Raw genomic sequence first — 17,542 nt, forward strand, 5'->3', positions numbered from 1 at the left:
ATTTGGTTTTTACCTTTTTTGAACGCATGGAAAGTGATTAGAAATAACCCCTGGCCATTGTGTTTGGCTATATCCAGGCTGGCAAATTGTTGATTGTTTTAAGCTTGAGTTTTTCAGGCTCTAGGAATTGGGAATATAAATCTGATATGTTAGAACTTTGTACGCTTTTTATTCTCTCCTGCCCAAGAACAGATGAGAGTAGCAGTGTCTTTTTAGTTTGAGATATTTGTGGATCCTGTTTGGCAAGAGGGCAATAGAGAAATATGTTTTATAAGACCATGACCTTCCCCTCTTCCCTTTCACTTTTTGCAACAAATACTTTTGTGAGCTAAAAAGATTAGCCTCTCTGGTATAAAAAGAACAAAGATCCAACTGAAAAAATATTAACATCAAATTTGAAAACTTTTTTTTGTTCATGTTCATGTATCCCAGCAAGAGCAAGAAGAATTATATTAATAAGCTGGGCTTCTCTCACTGCCCATTTTAATTAATATCCATATTTCCTCACAGCTTGTTTCCCCCAGCCAGTGCCTAAAGATATTTGTCTGACTGACTGGAGGTAATATATGAATAGTCCTGAGCCTTCTTGTTTCTCAAACTGAAGTAATTTGTCAGGATGCAGCACCTTTTAAAGAAACAAGTTTTTTGAGATCCTAAAGAGTAAATGTTTTGAGTAACAGTGACTTAAGTTATTTGAAATGTAAACATGGTTTGCAATTTCAAAATAGCTTTGTCAAAAATATAATATTTTATATAACATTTTAAATAATTTAGAACTTGGAGATCATGAGAATATATCCACAAACCCCCAGGGTTCTTATCACCCCAATTTGAGAAACACTGGTCTGTGCTTATGAGATCATTTATTGTAGTTAATCGAGTTATCATTCAATGTTAATATACAGCTATAACTATTTATTGGAATTTGTTTTAAAGGGATGAATTCTGAGCTGGTTCCCCCCCACTCAAGAGGAAGGATGGATCAAGTTTCGGTGGAGTGAAGCCTGCACTGGACAGCATCCAAAGGTGAATCTTGGAGTTGTATTTCAGTTCATTGCTTGAAATAAAATCTCTAGCAGTTGTAGAAAGGGATGCTCTGGGAATGTCAGCATCTTCAAACTCAAGGTAATCCTTTAATTCAACAAATATTTATTAGACCAGGCACTGGAATAAATAGTAAAATCAAAGACAGTTCCTGTCCAGGAATCTGCTATCTCATGGTGGGTACAGAAGTGAACAAATTATTATGGTGTTGGGCAATTTGATGAGTATCATAAAATTTTGGGGAAATGCTGTGGTTCATAGAGGAAGAAGAGTGGGGGAAAACACTGTTACTAAGCAAAGTGATCAGTTCAGTTCAGTTCAGTCGCTCAGTTGTGTCCGACTCTTTGCTACCCCATGAACCGCAGCACGCCAGGCCTCCCTGTCCATCACCAACTCCCGAAGCCTACCCAAACTCATGTCCATTGAGTCGGTGATGCCATCCAACCATCTCATCCTCTGTCGACCCCTTCTCCTCCTGCCCTCAATCTTTCCCAGCATCAGGGTCTTTTCCAATGAGTCAGCTTTTCGCATCAGGTGGCCAAAGTATTGGAGTTTCAGCTTCAACATCAGTCCTTCCAATGAACTCCCCGGACTGATCTCCTTTAGGATGGACTGGTTGAATCTCCTTGCAGTCCAAGGGACTCTCAAGAGTCTTCTCCAACACCACAGTTCAAAAGCATCAATTCTTCAGTGCTCAGCTTTCTTTATAGTCCAACTCTCACATCCATACCTGACTACTGGAAAAACCATAGCCTTGACTAGACAGACCTTTGTCGGCAAAGTAATGTCTCTGCTTTTTAATATGCTGTCTAGGTTGGTCGTAACTTTCCTTCCAAGGACTAAGTGTCTAGGATTTGTTTGATGTTGACATAAAGATCCTTATAATGTGGTAATTCTTGATCAGGGATCTGGAAGCCATACCTGGTTCTTTCCACACTATACCATAACATAAAAAATACTTTCAAGATTGCAAACCTGACTTAGACCTTCTTCAGTGACCTCCTATCCTAGAGTAAGGGCAGGTAACCAATTATTAAAAATGATCAAGGCAATTGTACTTCCAGGCAGCAGTAGCAATTCCTCTGCTGCTTTGCATCTTGAAGTATTTTTAGCACCTTTAGGCCACAAACTTAGACAGCCCTTAAAGTGGCTGTTGGTTTGACTCATACTTTAATTTAGCTCTTTTTTCTATACTTGCTTAGTTCTTCTGTGATACTGCCAGTGCTGACTATTACAGGACCTTAGGGAGACAACAAGCTAGAGATGAGAGACAGGAGATATCAATATCTAATGTTTCAGGTTAATGCTTCTTAGTGGTTTTTTCTTTTTTTTTTATTGTTGAGGTTTTCTCAGCATTTAAAAAAATTTTATTTTTTTAATTGAAGGATAATTGCTTTAAAGAATTCTGTTGTTTTCTGTCAAATCTCACCATGAATATTATATTGAGCCTTGCCCTGTCTTTCTTCTCAAGGACATTCCAAGCATATCAGACCTGAGGACTGCAAGCAACTTTAAGAAGCTTCATATTCATCAGGTCTTTCCTTTTGAGAATCTGGATAAACTCCAACCAATCTAATAGGATGGCTTGCAGTTTCCCTGGAGAAAAAGGTAGTGTAAGGAGCTTATTGTGTGAATTCTGTCTTTGGCTTTAAAGGCTTTAACTTCCTATAGCTCTCCTTTTAAAAACAGAACATGAGCCAATTTTCATCAATTTCTATACATTTTTTCTTTTTGAGTATAAGAGTAGAATAATAGAGACCCAAGGGCCTGTGTAAGCTACATTATTGGATCCTTGTTTTTCCTTTTGCATAGATTTGCTTAGTTGTTATAATAACTGAGGTTTTATGTGCCTGTAGCCATTCTTGATTTTTTGAATATCCTGGTACTTTGGTGGTACCTCATTTATATAAGCTATTCAAGAACTGTACCATGTAGATTGAGGAGAAAACAATTCTGTTTACCTTGGCAATGCTCCAACATCTTGCTGCTTAATATACAAATTATTAATAAAAGGGAATGCTACAAAACTAGGTGAGAGAGACGTACTTTTGTTAAGATGGATCACTCAATTCTTACAATAGTACTTTATAAAAGAAGCCTGAGGCAACGTCTTACAGAATTCATATGGTCAGACCACATTGGAATTCTTCTCAAGTGGCTTGATGGCTCTCCTGATAGAGAAAGCTAGCTCCTCCTTTTGTTATTTTCAATCCCTTAATTTCTTGACCTGTATTTTTTGAGGACACAAGGACATTAAAAACCCACGCTCTCAAGCAGGGTCCCCAACCTCCAGGATCTAATGCCTGGTGATCTGAGGTAGAGCTGATGTAATAATAATAGAAATAAAGTGCACAACAAATGTAATGCACTTGAATCATCCCAAAATCATTTCCCCAACCCTGGTCCATGGAAAAATTGTCTTCCATGAAACTGGTCCTGGTACCAAAATAGTTAGGGACCACTGCTGTAGAGGATTATTCATCAGTAGAGACTGGTGACTAAAACAAAATATGGGAATTTGGGTAATTATTCAGCTCTAAGTTGCTCTTGGAAATGAGGGGAAGTATAGGGAATGGAGCTTGAATGAATAGAGGAATTTGCATGTTGCTAGGCCGGTAGCTCAGAGAAGGCGATGGCACCCCACTCCAGTACTCTTGCCTGGAAAATCCCATGGATGGAGGAGCCTGGTGGGCTGCAGTCCATGTGGTCGCTAGGAGTCGGACACGACTGAGCGACTTCACTTTCACTTTTCACTTTCATGCATTGGAGAAGGACATGGCAACCCACTCCAGTGTTCTTGCCTGGAGAATCCCAGGGACGGGGAGCCTGGTGGGCTGCCGTCTATGGGGTCTCACAAAGCTGGACATGACTGAAGCAACTTAGCAGCAGCAGCAGCAGCAGGCTGGTAGCTATTAATAGAATATAAAGCTCTACACAGTTCTAAATATCCAGTCCTTAATCTGAAGAAAAGGGTAGACATGGTTTAATTTAACCCCTAGTTACTCATTGGGACAGACTTTCCCAGTGTACTGCATTTCAGTAATTTATTTTTTTTAATCTCTTTTCCAGATCTACCTCAAAAGAATAGGCCTGTTGCTTGACAGTGTTAGTGACCCATTCCCTTCGACGATTCCTAGGTGGAGATGGGGCATGAGGATCCTCCAGGGGAAAGATTCACTACCACTGAGCAACAACTCTAGGCCAGGAGGTTATACCAAGATTCTTTCCTGGGCCCAGTTAAGAAGATGAAGTCTCAAGACAACCACCACACATCCAGAGGTGGGTAAACTGTCCTTAAAAGCATAATAATTAGTCTTTAATTTCTTGTTTTTCAGTATACATTGCACTTAGCTTTCCATTTAGATTGTTTTAGTCATTATCATCTATGTCTGCTTTGGTAAAAAACAAAAAACAAAAAACAAAACTGCCTCCTAATTAACCTGGGAAGTAACTGAGTGTGACATGGGTTAAAATGATGATGTGAAGAAAATAGCAGGCTGCATTAGTTAGGGTGTTTAGGATGGGACTGTAGTATGTGGTAGAGGCTTACAGCTAAGTTTTAGGAGAACATGGATGATGACTGACACATCTGTGACACTGATCATGGGCCAATCATCATTCTGGACCCTCTGATCCCCAAAGTCTCCCTTGAGGCCCTGTTGGAGAACTTTGCCAATCATTTACATACTTCAGGATGCCTTGGGAAAGCTGTGGGACAAAACAAAAAACAAGCTGTTTGAGAAGATAAAATAGAGATTTATCTTTTTATGCTCTGCCGGCTAATTGACAGAAGCTTCACAACTATGAATGGGAGGCACAAAGTTGTCTATCATCAGACTGGATCTAAAGAACTAGCACACTGTGTACTTTAGGGCAGTGATGAGAGAGGATGGTTAGGGGGATACAGGTTGAGAGGTAGAGGTAACTGTTCAGTGTAGAAAGTCCTGATTGTATAGGCTTTGTAAAGATTACTATCCAATTAAAGGAATAAGGCTGTGATGGATGATGTTTCCAGTGCCTCACCAAGTGTTATTCAGTTCAGTTCAGTTGCTCAGTCATGTCTGACTCTTTGCAACCCCATAAACTGCAGCACGCCAGGCCTCCCTGTCCATCACCAGCTCCCAGAGTTTACCGAAACTCATGTCCATTGAGTCCGTGATGCCATCTAAGCATCTCATCCTCTGTCATCCCCTTCTCCTCCTGCCTTCAATCTTTCCCAACATCAGGGTCTTTTCAAATGAGTCAGCTCTTCGCATCAGGTGGCCAAAATATTGGAGTTTCAGCTTCAACATCAGTCTTTCCAATGAATACCCAGGACTGATTTCCTTTAGGATGGACTGGTTGGATCTTCTTGCAGTCCAAGGGACTCTCAAGAGTCTTATCCAACACCACAGTTCAAAAGCATCAGTTCTTTGGTGCTCAGCTTTCTCTGTAGTCTAACTCTCACATCCATACCTGACTACTGGAAAAACCATAGCCTTGACTAGAGGCACCTTTGTTGACAAAGTAATGTCTCTACTTTTTAATATGCTGTCTAGGTAGGAAATATAACTTTCCTTCCAAGGAATAAGTGTCTTTTAACTTCATGGCTGCAGTCACCAGCTGCAGTGATTTGGGAGCCCCCCAAAATAAAGTCAGCCACTGTTTCCCCATCTATCTGCCATGAAGTGATGGGACCGTGATCTTAGTTTTCTGAACTTTGAGCTTTAAGCCAACTTTTTCACTCTCCTCTTTCATCAAGAGGCTCTTTAGTTCTTCTTCACTTTCTGCCATATGGGTGGTGAGCATCTGCATATCTGAGGTTATTGATATTTCTCCTGGCAATCTTGATTCCAGCTTGTGCTTCATCTAACCCAGTGTTTCTCTGCATATAAGTTAAATAAACAGGGTGACAATATACAGCCTTGACGTACTCCTTTTCCTATTTGGAACCAGTCTGCTGTTTCATGTCCAGTTCTAACTGTTGCTTCCTGACCTGCATACAGGTTTCTTAAGAGGCAGATCAGGTGGTCTGGTATTCCCATCTCTTTCAGAATTTTCCACAGTTTCTTGTGATCCACACAGTCGAAGGCTTTGGCATAGTCAATAAAGCAGAAATAGATGTTTTTCTGGAACTCTCTTGCTTTTTTGATGATCCAGCGGATGTTGGGAATTTGATCTCTGGTTCCTCTGCCTTTTCTAAAACCAGCTTGAACATCTGGAAGTTCACAGTTCACGTATTGCGGAAGCCAGGCTTGGAGAATTTTGAGCATTACTTTACTAGCGTGTGAGATGAGTGCAATTGTGCGGTAGTTTGAGTATTCTTTGGCATTGCCTTTCCTTGGGCTTGGAATGAAAACTGACCTTTTCCAGTCCTGGCCACTGCTGAGTTTTCGAAATTTGCTGACATATTGAGTGCAGCACTTTAGCAGCAGCATCTTTTAGGATTTGAAATAGCTCAACTGGAATTCCATCATCTCCACTAGCTTTGTTTGTAGTGATACTTCCTAAGGCCCACTTGACTTCACATTCCAGGATGTCTGGCTCTAGGTGAGTGATCACGCCATCGTGATTATCTGGGTCGTGAAGATCTTTTTTGTACAGTTCTTCTGTGTATTCTTGCCACCTCTTCTTAATATCTTCTGCTTCTGTTAGCTCCATACCATTTCTGTCCTTTGTTGAGCCCATCTTTGCATGAAATGTTCCCTTGGTATCTCTAATTTTCTTGAAGAGATCTCTAGTCTTTCCTATTCTATTGCTTTCCTCTATTTCTTTGCATTGATTGCTGAGGAAGGCTTTCTTATCTCTCCTTGCTATTCTTTGGAACTCTGCATTCAAATGGGTATATCTTTCTTTTCTCCTTTGCTTTCGTTTTGCTTTTTTTCACAGCTATTTGTAAGGCCTCCTCAGCCATTTTGCTTTTTTGCATTTCTTTTTCTTGGGGATGGTCTTGATCCCTGTCTCCTGTACAGTGTCACGAACCTCCATCCATAGTTCATCAGGCACTCTTTCTATCAGATCTAGTCCCTTAAATCTATTTCTCACTTCCACTGTATAATCATAAGGGATTTAATTTAGGTCATACCTGAATGGTCTAGTGGTTTTCCCCAAGTGTTATTAGGCAAGACATTTTCCTGTTTATGCCATAGTTTCCTATTCTGTTGAATGAGGCAGTTATATTAGTTTTATCTCTAAGGATCTAAAAGTGTCAACTTTATACTTTTCTAAGCTCTGTAGAGACAGTTTCTATAGCTCATTAATTTGGATCTTCCCATAACTCTAGTACAGTACTCAGTTAATACTTCTTCATGGCATTTACATGGTTTCTTTCTTGTTTTCTTTTGTAGGTCCTGGTTGTTCCCTTCATATTTGCCAAATCATTATCTTTCCCTGAAGCAGTGCAAAGAGCAAGAAATGTGAACACACCAAGGAAGATCAACATGCCTGCAATGCTAGTATTTTAGAATAGCAGAATGAAGTAAGTTGTTGTTGGTATAATCCTACGAGCATTACTTTAGAGCTAATGTCTGTTTGATGGAGGTTTGTGTGGGATGACGTATAGTGATCCATGGTGGAAGAGGTGCTGAATGTGAGATGGGAGGATGATCAGTAACCTAGATTAACAGTTGGTTTCACTCAAAAGATAGTATAGTCTGTGTACCAGTTGTGTCATAGGGTAATTTACTTTCACTTTGTCTGTTTATCTTTTCTACATAGATCATTTGCCACCCTTAGAGGCCTAAACATATAGAAACTTAAGCCAAAAACGTTTTTGTTTTTTGCTGAAAGGCTGGCCTCGCGAATCTGCAGTTTGGATATAATATTAAAAGCTAGTCCCTGAAGCAGCCATTATAATCATCAAAAGTATGATGATTTTATAAAGGAATGGGGAAAAGTGAAGATATAAAATGAGAGAACTAACTAGGCGCTCTCTAAAGGCCCTTTACTATGTATAATGTTCACTTATGTGTGGCACCTTATTTGGCTCTCCTGGAACTCTTGGGAAAGTTGTAGCAGAATGTTGAGGCACATATTCTGTGTTTACTGTGAGATAATATGAGATGGGAGGTGAGATGAGATGTGAGATTAATGTAAACTGCCACTCATCACGTGAACAACATTTTGGCAATTTAGAGTCTGATTAGACTTGTCTGTTTGTGAAGCTTAAATGAAATCATGTATGTAAAGTGCTTAGTACACTGCCTAGTACATGATAGGTAAAAGGTAACCTAAGAAGTTTCATAAGTTCAACTGACACAATACAAGTGACCACTGATACCATCTAGTAGCACAGAGTTGGTGTGGTTTGATTCTATGTAAAAAATGCCCAAATTAAAAGTTTGTAAGTAGAAGAGTATCTGTGTTGGTGGTAATTGTTGTTATTATAATTATTATTGTTAGTAGTAATTTAAATAGTATTGACACTAATAACAGGTTATTGCAATTATTAATGCACTTTTTTGTTTTCTTCTCTTTGTGATGCTTCTTGTGCTGTCAAGCTCCTCACTGTATTTTGTCTCTTCTATTTCTTACTCTCTTCCATGAATGTCTGCCTTTGCTTATCTTTTAAACTCATAAGTGTGTATTTGTTTGCTTGTCTGTTTCTTCTTTAAATGTCTTTGGTCTTTCTTGTCTAAAGTATGTCTTATCCATTTCCATGATTCTCTTGCTAGTTTCTTCTCTGTATATCTTTGTCTCATTTACTTTTTTGTACCCAGGAGTGGTCTGTGTCTTGTCTTAAATGTCTTTCTAGTTTTCTTCATTTTGTTACTGATTCTCTTTGCTCTGCTAGATCTAGCTCTTCTTTCACCGTTCTCTGTGAGCCTCTTGAGTTATGTGTGCCTTTTGCTCATTTCTTGCTATGCCTGCCTCTCTTCTTTTTCTCTTTGTGAACTCTGTCACCCGTTCCCCTTGTTGGCTTGACATTTCACCTTTTCTGATACTGGCTACCCTTCTGCTGTTTCTACTCTTTATCTTGCATATTTCTCTTTTCTACATATTCTTTGTGCCTTTCTTGGGCTATTTTCTCTTTTTTTCCTCATGCTTTGTGTGCCCCAGTGTCTCTTTGTTCTTTGTGATTTTCAATTTCAGCATTCATCTCTGTTCTCTTGGTTCTTCTCTCCTTTTGCCTTTCTATTCACTTTTGAGTATTTCTTGAGTCTATGTCTCCCCCTCTTTGATTTCATGCAATTCTCTCTCCTGGCATATTTTTTCGTGCATGTTTGTGTGTGTGCTCTTTTGTGTGTTTGTAAAGGCGCCTCCTAACCCCTTCCAGTAGGTGCAGAGTGTCAGCTATCAAAATAAGCATTGCAGAGCTGTTCGTTATGCCAGGCCGCCCTGTGAGATGATCCAAAACCAACAGAAGGTCCAAGGGTCTAGACTGGAGTTGGATAGAAGACTCAAGTCTCCGTGAGACAGAAGGCCAAAGACCCAGGATGGGATTAAAAAACCTTGTCTTGAAGACCTGTGACCCAAAAGATGGAAGTGCCCTAGCACACATAAAGACCCAGAACTCAAACCTATCTGTATAAGACAGAAGGCCCAAGAGAGACAGATATTTCAAGACTAAATTAGATGGGAAACTGGAGGTTCGTGACAGAGATAACCAGGAAAGAAAGAAGCCCCAGGACCAAAGGAAATTCCAAGATGAGACTCTTAAACCCCAGCTGTTTTCTATTGCTCTTTTCCCTACCCTTGGACATTTTCAGTTCTCCCTTCCTTCTTCTCATGTCTCCATTTATATCTACTTCTTTTGAGATGTCCTTTTTGATGTTGCTGTTACCTTTAAAAAAAAAACGTATCTTTAGATCAGTAATATTATGCTTTGGCCTGTTTTTATTACAGTTTTGAGCCATTTATTAAGTTTTTGAAGTTTTAAACTTCCATTTCTCTTCACCTCCTCTCCACTTGAGAGGGACGCATAGCTGACATTATATTTCAGTCCCCTCTTTCCTCAGAAGCTCTAGGCTGATGAGAGAAGGAAAGTATCAGGTTCAGTTATTGAGGGGAAACAAAGTGCCAAGCTATCTAGAGAAGATGTGAAGAGATGCTCCACAGGCCAATGAGAAGAATTACACAAGAAATACACAGATGTGCCAGTTTGCTGAGAAGTGCCAGCCAGCAACATCTTACTTATTTGAGCTTGGGTGAGCAGGATACCTGAGGTTTGGGATTCTTACTGATGGTTATGAAGGAGGATTGGTCCTAACACATAGTGAGGCCCCAAGGAAGGAGCGTGAACTCCCTGCTCATAGTAGTGGCCTAATAATGTGGTAAGCTGCATAAGTTTTATCCCTCGGTTTAATACCCACCTCTAGGCTTAAAGGTGAGAAAATCTGGGAATATTTAACAGGTTTAATCCTTTCATTGATTTTTTTCCTCTTACCATAAGGAAAGATAATTTTAGTGGTAATATATATGAAAGCACTGTAAAACACAGAAAAAAAGCAAGACATTCTCATTAATAATGTATTGGCACTCATGCACAGCTAACATTTGAAAATGCATTGTCAGTTGTGAAGCATTAGGTAAATCAAGGGTTATCACACCCTTTTTGTAAAGGGTCAGATGGCAATTACTTTATACTTTGCAGGCCATATGGTCTCTCTCTGCTTTTTTTAATTTTTAAAGTGAGTATGGTCTGTGGGCCACAGTTTATCACCCCTGATGTAATTGCCAGGGACTGTGTGCTGAATAATATTAATTTCTTTCTTTGTGCCTGTCCCTGTATGCATTAAGAATGCAATGATTACTTATGGTCATATCCAGGTGATATGAAGAAAAATATATGAATGTGACTTATAAACTATTATGCACTTTAAAAGCTTGTCACAATTTTCAGAGTTGATGAATGAACATTGATTACATGGTATATACATTTCTAGGCACTGTATATACAAAGAACAAAAGCGTGAATAAATGGCTTTCTCAAAAGTATGTAATACTGTACAGATATTAGGAATTAAGTCTATGATAAATGAGTAATTCATGTATTTGTGGCCATTGTGTTTCTGTGGCTCTGGTGATTTTGAGTAAAGATGTAGTATTCCAAGTCACAGAAAAGAAAACATTGTTCAGTCGCTAAGTCGTGTCTGACGCTTTGTGACCCCATGAACTGCAGCATGCCAGGCTTCCAAACCCTTAAACTATAAAGCATACTGCAAACACAAGGGATTTAAACTATTGTGATTACTTATAATGTGCCAGATAACATCCTGGGCACTACAGATGTCAAAGGAAAAGAATATTCTTATTATAGAATAATTAAAAATTTTAGATAGGCAGTGCATTTTAAAGTGCTTTGTACTAAAGCACTGTATAAATACCAATGGGCCATATGTTTATGAATGAATGAATAAGTATTAATTTCCTTATATATGCCAGCTATTGTTCCAGGTACTGTGAAATCCAAGACAATGCTCCCAAGTGATAAGAGGGATGTTTATGTCCTATACTACTTATATAAAAAGAATTAGATATTACTTATTTTAATCAATAAAGACTTTACTGGTGATGTTGAACTAAATTATTACCAGTATATTTTCCAAGGTAACAGGAAAATGTAATGAATGAAATTGAGCTTTCTAACTATAAAATGCTACATAAATATAAAACATTAGGTGTTTTCTCTGTGAACAAAACTTACGTTGAGACAGACATTTGTCTGTGTGTGTTAGTCGTTCAATCATGTCTGACTCTTGCGACCCCATGGACTGTAACCCACCAGACTCCTCTCTCTCTGGATTTCTCCACACAAGAAAACTGAAGTGGGTTGTCATTCCCTTCTCCAGGGGATATTCTTGACTCAGAAACTGAACTCAGGTCTCTTGCACTGCAGGCAGATTCTTTACCATCTGAGCCACAGATTCTCATTGTGTGCTTGACCCACTATGAGAAAGGCAGTATAAAATTCTCAGCATACAAACTGAGAGTTTAAATACTTGGTAAATGAATGGGTCATTAATATTAGTTGCCTACTATGTGGACTCACTGTTAAAGGCACTAAAGAGACACACAAATTTTTCATTTTATTGTGCCTACAGTTGAGAATAGGCAATACATACGTTAGTATTTTGTGAACTCTAAAAGTACCATATAAGTGTAACTATTGATTTCCTCAGTTGGTATGCCTAATACTAGGCTTGCAAAATTGTATCATAGCTATTATACCATGAAAAAAGTCAGAAAAAATTTGAGCAAGGATTGTTAATTACTGAACACTTCAAATATGATACATAAAGGACTAAATGTCTGAATGCAAGACTGGATGATAATTATGTGCCAGTCTCCTTGATAAGCATAAGAGATAAGAAGATAATCCATCTTTACTGTGTTCTGGGCAGCAGAAGGTAATGTATAAAATCAATCTGTAGGTCTTAAACTGGCATACATATATAAGCCATATCTGCTGAATGAACATTGATAACTTACTCTCTCTTATTCCAAGAGATAGCAACTAGGGATGCAAAAATTCATTGCCATTATTGTTGAACCTGTAACAGATCTGTATAAATTTTACAAAGCTTACTGTTCTATACAGATCTAAAGAATTAACTCTTGGCTTAATGAATGGTTACTGATTACTTTCTATCTATAAAGCTCAAAACTGTGTATGCTCTAGGATATAAAAATGACTCTCCTTATCAGATGCTGTAAATAACATGAGTGGGAATCCAGAATAAACGTTACTTAACCATTGCTCAGCTTATTTAATGATAAAAACATGGGCAGAATGGAATTGTGCAAGGCAGTATGCTGAATGCTGAGCTAGGTGGAAAGATAAAATCCAGACCAGAAGGCCACTTGCTCCCTGGCTTGACTAAAGGAATGGAATTTTTTTGTTTCTTTGTTTAAAGAGCAAGATGTTGTCGTTCTCCATTGGTCTTTTAAATGCTGAATGCTGAAGATGGAAGTGAATTCAACCCACTCTGGCCTGGCATAGAGAAATTGAAAGAGTAAAAAATGGTTCAGGTTGGCTTTTAGATTAATTTGATGAACAGCATCTTTTATGTAAAATATATCATTCTAGGTCCTGAGCATAAGAGATATGAAATGGGCCTAGTCTAAAGGGCTTTAGATAGATCAAAGATCATAACTGAAGATCCAAAAACATCTTTGAGTTTTAAGTAAATATTTGAGTTCCCGTTCCCTAGATCCTATTCCTGTTCCTTGAATTCTTGTTCCTATTTTCTTGGTGAAGTCTGGTCCAGAAAACCTATTGACTTGCCTTGGAAATTTAAAAAATAGAAAAACAATATGGTTCTTTCAATGTAAAATGAAGATATATTTCTTGGCTCTAGAAAGTATCAATGTCATGTGCTCATTGACCTAGATTGAAGCCAGAAGATTAATAAAAGGCCTCAGAGTTTGTCCTTTAATTCATTAATATTCTGTTTTTATTATAGTTAAATGGGTAAGATGACAATTAAGATTATTATGGCATAGAATCAGGAAGACAATAAAAAAGATTCTTCCTAGATTTTCCATTTTTGTAAATTATTCACTTGAATGAAGTACTGTTCTTAAGTGCTGAGGAGAATGAAGAGATTTAAAAGACCTAGACCAAAATATACTTTAATTTCACTAGTACATGGAGGACACACAAGAACAAATTTGATAGGAGATTGCAATTCTTTCATTAGTTGGAAAAACTAAAGTAGCTGTGATATTAAGATACTGAGATGGAATGATTAAACAGATCACTTTCTCTTTGGCATGTTTTGTAGAGAAGGAATAAAAAAACTTTTCAGTTATTCATACAAGCATTGAAGAAGGTGATGCTAAATGAAATAGATCTGGTAAAAAGGTAATTGTCTTGGAGATGCAGTTAAAAAAAAAAACAAGACATGGAGTGAAACTTCATTGAATGAGTGTCTATTTCAAGGCATTGTGCTAATTCCTAGACAGAAAACAAAAAAGATCTTGACTGAAAGACACTTACTTGACTTGGAAACTGGTATATAAGAGAAGAGGTTATTGTTAATTTTTTTAAATTTATTCATTCATTCTACAAGTATGTTTGAGTGCCTATTGTATATAAGCTCCTTAGCTGGGTTCTAGCTAGGTTCTCTAGCTAACCCCCAGAAAGAGACATGAGAAAATGAATGCCTTCCCAGAGAACTTAAAATTTGCCTTTTGGCCTGTTTTCTGATCAGGGCTAAACGGCTTACTTCCTCAATAATATTGTGTGGTTTAATTCCTACTCCATCTTAAACCACTCTGGCCACTACAATAAGCAGGGGTTTTTACTGAACTTGCTCCTTAAATTGCAGTATCCTTCCTTATAATAACACTTCAGTTTTCCTAACCCATCCCTCATGAAAAACGGTTATGACCATAGTGAGCCAAAAGAGGGATGAGAAGCAACTGATTCCCAAACTTCAGTCTCATTGGTACCAACCTTGAAGAACCACTCATACTCAAATCACAATTGGTTTTGAAACACACTTACAGTTTTGTCTATGACAAATATACACTGCCTCAGTCTTTTTTAAAAACAATCCTCCAATATTACTTAGCAAGTTTGGAGATGGAGACATGATTTGTGTTTTGCAACAACAGCTTCTCAACTTACAACTTAGAAATCTTTTCCTTTTCACCATCAAAACCTGCTTAAGATAAGACTTGAAACTAGCCTAACAATTTTACCATGCTTAAGTCTTAAGAATAATAGAAATTGAAAGTATTTGGCAAATGTTGGAGGGAAAAAAATCTACATATAGGCCCAAATGGGCTTTGGCCTTTTCTCTTTTTAAATCACTCACAGAGGGTGGGATAGGAGGAAGAGTGAAAGAAAAGGTCAAGCCTGATTCTAAAAACAGTTGGTCTTAAAAGTATTGCTACCTCCAGATCTAACTTGGGGATTGCTGTTCTTAGTGTAATTCAATTTTAAAAACTGGTCACTGTTAAGATGAGGACAGAGTCCTTTGTCTATCAGTTAAGCCTGGGGTTATATAATTATGGAATTTATTAAATCTATGTGACCTCTCCATCATAAGGTAGTCTTAAAGCTAAAGTCGGTCCACTACATAGAAAGAGGACTTTATCGTTCACTATAATTCATACATACTTTCAAAGCATCTACACTTTAAAGTTTACATGGCAAGACAACAATACCATCTGTAAAAATAGAAGGAAATAGAAGAATGGCAGGAGATAGTTGCTGGAGGGAGCGAATTTGAATGGGATTTGGGGTAATGTTTGTAGTTTTTGCTTTGTATATTTTTATTTAGGTGTAAGGTGTATCTGATACTAATAATGTTTGGTGTTTAATATGTACTATTAGCTGGACTCAGTAATAATTTCTCCTGGAAAGGAGAAAGTAACAGTCTTCATTTCACAGTTTCTGGCATCCCAAGGCCACCACTACTGATAAACAAGAATAATAGAACATTCTGTCATCTGATTTTTGTGGCATAAATTAAGTTGTGAACAATTTTTTTTTCTTAAGAAAAAGAAATGGCTTTACATCTACCCTTTTACCTTAAAAGGATCTATGCCAAAATACTCTGATGAATGGAAGACACACGTGGACTTGTGAACTGATGTGAAACACATAATATCTGAGCCTTGGTTGTTGTGAAGATTGAAAAGTCTTGTTCAGTTCGGATAACCACCAAGAAAGCAACCTAAAGCTGTCTATATGTCACAACTGAGACAAATTGGGGAGTTTGTTGTTTAATGTCAAATAAAAATGTACTGTTTTGAAAGCTTTGTTTTTGATGCTAAAACAAGTTCTACCTCACTGTCCTTTCTTAATCACACTAGTTACCTCAGTTTTTAAAAAAGGTTATCTTAACCACCCAGCTTGGGTAAGTGATTTGAGGTCTCATTTTTCCCCCCTAGCTTCAGTTGCTTTGGTTAGAAATGCTGAGCAGCACATACCCAATTTTAAAGATGTGTGAAGCAAAAAGATTATTGAAGAACAAAGGTGGGATAGGAATAGGGCATAGAAAATTTAAGGCTGTGGAAAGTAGGATGTATCCAGGAAGGTAATCACTGTAATGAAAGTAACAGGTCCAATCTTTGAGTAGCTGAAGGGATCTTTGATGTTCTTAAAATTAAATACCCAAATGTTAGATTGGTGACTTAATAAGCACACGACCCCATGCAGTGTTTATAGGCAAGAGTTTCTACTCCTTTGTTGGCATCTTATGCCATTCTTAATTTGGCTAGAGACAGTGCTCAGCTCCCTCTTACAAATGTCAATCACCACAATTTTTCCCCCATCAAAGGTTTTTTTTTTTTTTTTTTTCCAGTTATGTTTTTCTTTAAACATGTCCATCTTTGGAATAAGACTTGCTAGAGTAATGGCCAGTGTAGAGGAAATAAACCTGTAATGGAAGTCACAGAAGAGGCCACAGGATTTAGGGTAGTATGGCACAGAAGGAATCTTATCAGGCAGGGGCTCTCATATCCTAGAGTTACAAAACAAATGTTAATCTGGTGGGGAGGACAGTCTGCACATTACCTGATGGGCTGATTGATCTGATACCAATGCCCTTTAGTTGCTTCTATGATCCTTGCCTATATTCCAGTCCTTTGTCATCTTAGTGTTTGTATCTATTCTGTCAAGTGCTCTCTATTTCCTAATGTCTCTGAAACATCACATTCTCACTTTTATTAAATTAGTTTGGGATGTGATTTTCAAGGTACTGCTACTGCTAAGTCGCTTCAGTTGTGTCCGACTCTGTGCGACCCCATAAACGGCAACCCACCAGGCTCCCCCGTCCCTGGGATTCTCCAGGCAAGAACACTGGAGTGGGTTGCCATTTCCTTCTCCAATGCATGAAAGTGAAAGTGAAGTCGCTCCATCGTGTCCGACTCTTGGTGACCCCACGGACTGCAGCCTACCAGGCTCCTCTGCCCATAGGATTTTCCAAGCAAGATTACTGGAGTGGGGTACGATTGCCTTCTCAAGCCTGTACCTCTGTTTATTGGTAGCTGATGTCTGATGTTCCATTATCTGGAGTTGAGTTTCTGGTTCTTTAATATATGATAAAGCAGGGACAGTTTTTATTTTTTTATCTGCACAGAAACAACAGTGCCTTGCCCATATGAGATGCTCAACAAATACCTGTTGAATTATACTTAAACTTTAGGACCCTCTAGGAGAGTAAACATGACATTCTATACCTAATGCAAGTACAACTAATAACATCTCTCCTAATCCATAGCAGATGGTATTAAAAGAATCCTAATATTCCTTCTATGCCTAGTCCCAGGAGACTGCTGGTTGCCCATCAAAATATATTCTCCCCTTGTTTAACATGTGGCTGCTAAGCTAGACTACATTTCCCCCGTTCCTTTGTAGTTGTGTGTTGCCAGATGATTATAACCAATGAAAAGTGAATGAAAATGATGGGTGCCGTTTATGGGCCTGGTTTAGGGTATGTTCCCCTCTACCTTTTCACCACCTACAAACTAGACAATGGCTATCCACCTTCAACCTTTTAGATGACAAATCATTCTTTATGAGATAGAAGTACAATGACTTGAGAAAAAAGGAAGTTGCCCTTCT

At 38.3% G+C, this 17,542-nt stretch overlaps 1 long non-coding RNA gene across 3 annotated transcripts in view; it reads left to right on the top strand.

The window, feature by feature from the left end:
- Window positions 1–9,838, top strand: part of LOC129639897 (uncharacterized) — a 33,846-nt gene extending 24,008 nt beyond the window's left edge. For all 3 annotated transcript variants that reach the window (XR_008708650.1, XR_008708651.1, XR_008708649.1), the window contains exons 2-6: window positions 937–1,026; window positions 2,516–2,652; window positions 4,114–4,323; window positions 7,371–7,501; window positions 8,523–9,838. This is a non-coding gene — a long non-coding RNA (uncharacterized LOC129639897). The remainder of the gene's footprint in view (window positions 1–936; window positions 1,027–2,515; window positions 2,653–4,113; window positions 4,324–7,370; window positions 7,502–8,522) is intronic.
- The last annotated feature ends 7,704 nt before the right edge of the window (window positions 9,839–17,542 follow it).

This window comes from Bubalus kerabau, chromosome X (genome assembly GCF_029407905.1).
Source record: "Bubalus kerabau isolate K-KA32 ecotype Philippines breed swamp buffalo chromosome X, PCC_UOA_SB_1v2, whole genome shotgun sequence".
Lineage (NCBI taxonomy): Eukaryota > Metazoa > Chordata > Mammalia > Artiodactyla > Bovidae > Bubalus > Bubalus kerabau.